The 2,178-nt window shown below is 50.1% G+C and overlaps 1 protein-coding gene across 4 annotated transcripts in view; it reads left to right on the top strand.

Moving 5' to 3' along the window:
- The window catches only part of LOC130909201 (thyroid hormone receptor alpha-B), a 277,864-nt gene that overhangs the window by 32,462 nt on the left and 243,224 nt on the right, over positions 1-2,178 (top strand). Inside the window, exon 1 of one of the 4 annotated variants that reach the window (XM_057825382.1) lies at positions 525-880. The exons of 2 other annotated variants lie outside the window; for them this stretch is intronic. The gene's annotated coding sequence lies outside the window, so the exon portion shown is untranslated. Of the gene's footprint in view, positions 1-524; positions 881-2,178 lie in introns of those variants that run through there. One more of the 4 variants, XM_057825378.1, reaches the window with a different exon arrangement.

The raw sequence follows: 2,178 nt of genomic DNA on the forward strand, positions 1-2,178 counted from the left end.
TTTGGAGGTAGGATTCAGAATTTTTCGTCTTCGCCGACACCATATGCACGCGAGGAGAGTCCGCAACTCAGTCATTGCGTCTTTGTGTCGCAGAGTCGCCATGTAAACTGCCCCTAATGCCCACCCACACCTGGCATCCTGGTAACACCACTGATTCGGAAGGTCATTATGTCTACCAATTATGGTTGTCACAATTTAGGGACTAATGGATTAGCAACCAATTCACATATTTTTATAGTTGATAACTTGGAGGGACTTGAGTCTCAGTTTAATTTAATAAAGGAAAAAAATAAGATAAAAGCAGTTAATATGCTTTTTATTATTGTTTTTTAGTTAAAAAAAGAAAAACATTTCATTTATTTAAAAAAAAAAAAAGTCGAAATGGATTAGACGTCTGTCGCTGTCAATGGGCTTGAAATAAATGTTATTTTTAGTTCATTTGGCAGCGTTTACACTATTTACATTTGATTGATCCAAGCCTCCTCTAGAGGGCGCTCAATGGTTTTATCTCGCGCACACACACGCTTACACGAGGGCGGAGCCAACCGGCGCGTCCACGAACCCCTCTGTGTGCCTCCGTGTGCCCCTCACTGGCGTCGCAAGCAAGTAGGCGAGCAAAGCGTGCGAGAAGCCGGAAAAGCAACAAAGTCCAGCGACCCGAGCAGGGCCTAGTTTTATTTTTCTCCCCCTCTCCCTTCCAAGCCGCGTGGACGCGGACCGGACAGCGACGAGCTGGGGGGAGGGCAGGCGCGCGCGCACGCACGCAGCCTACCTACACTTGGACGTGGCCGAACCGAGCAGGAGCCCCACGAGCACGCACGACGACTCGGACCAAGCGCTGGACCAGCCCCTCACCGCCCCCGCCGGCGTCCGAACGACGGTAAGCTTTGCATTTGACAGATGAGAGCTCGCCTCCCTCCCTAATGGCGCTACCCGCGTGCAAAACCGTCAATCGTATGCTCGCGCACGCCGATCGATAACGATCATTTCAGCCTAATGAAGCACCCGTGTCCCTCGATCGGCGTGATGAAATGTTACACTTTTTCCCCCCTGCTCGCTATCGACCCACATGTCACTAATCGCTAAGCGGTCTCTTGATCCATCTCTATCCGGCGCTCAGACTTGCATTAGCGGCTGCAGTGACGGCCACATGTCGGTCTCAACATTCCTCCGCCGGTGGTCAGCTGGACTCCCTGGCCAACATCGTGAAAAACAGTCCGATGTGCCGGGTACTGCGCATGCGCCGACACCACACACCCCTTTTTGGCTCATCTGCATGTTCTTCAAGTGGAGAAATGTTCTAGCTTGTGTGCAGAGGTGCTGCGATGAAATCTGCAGGAATCCTCCATACTGGTGCTTTGTGTACATCGGGGAACCCGCCTGACCCGGTTGCATCCTCTCTCCTCCCGCCCGGGCCTCCTTCAGGGGCCCCGCCTGACCTTCCTCGCTTTTTCCCAGCACCCCAGCAGGGCCTCTTGCTTTCCCCCCACTCGCTATGTTCCTTTCCTCCTTGCTGTTTTCCTTCTCTTTCTTTCTTACACCCCTCCTCCATCCCCTCCAGGCACCCCTTGCCAGGGCAGCGGTGGTCCGGTGTTCTGAAACATGGAACGCTCTTATATAACCTTGACTTCGCTCTTCTGCTCGGGTGTGTAATGATGTCAGAGGTGTCTCGGGGAAAGCGGGACACCTGCTTAATTCTCTGAACAGTTGAATTATACATCAGTTTGGAGTGATAAAAATACATTTGCATTTGCTCATTCACAGCCATTGAGGGCAAAAGACGTCCGATCCATTTGCACTGTAATGGACTGGTTGTGAACACTCTTTCAATTGCCATTGACGGCGCTGGATGTCCAATTTTGACGGAGGGGCAAATGAACGAATGTGCCGTGATTTGCCGCACTTCCCCGTCAAAATGAAGTGGACGACTATCACCGGCAATGCCAGATAAATTACCATGTCCAAGGGTGTAAGGTTTGCATAGGGACGTTAGGGACATAAGCGCATAACACTGCCAACTTTTCAGGATGCTCAAATTGTCCCCATCAACTTTTAAGGCAAGCTTATTTGCATTAACTAATTAGTTCAGTTATATAAGAAATGTAGATTCTCTTCCCGTATGTTGTAAGGATAGAATATACCATTATTAACTAATTCACTCCCAGCCATTTTCAAGGC

This window comes from Corythoichthys intestinalis, chromosome 21 (assembly GCF_030265065.1).
Source record: "Corythoichthys intestinalis isolate RoL2023-P3 chromosome 21, ASM3026506v1, whole genome shotgun sequence".
Classification (NCBI taxonomy): domain Eukaryota; kingdom Metazoa; phylum Chordata; class Actinopteri; order Syngnathiformes; family Syngnathidae; genus Corythoichthys; species Corythoichthys intestinalis.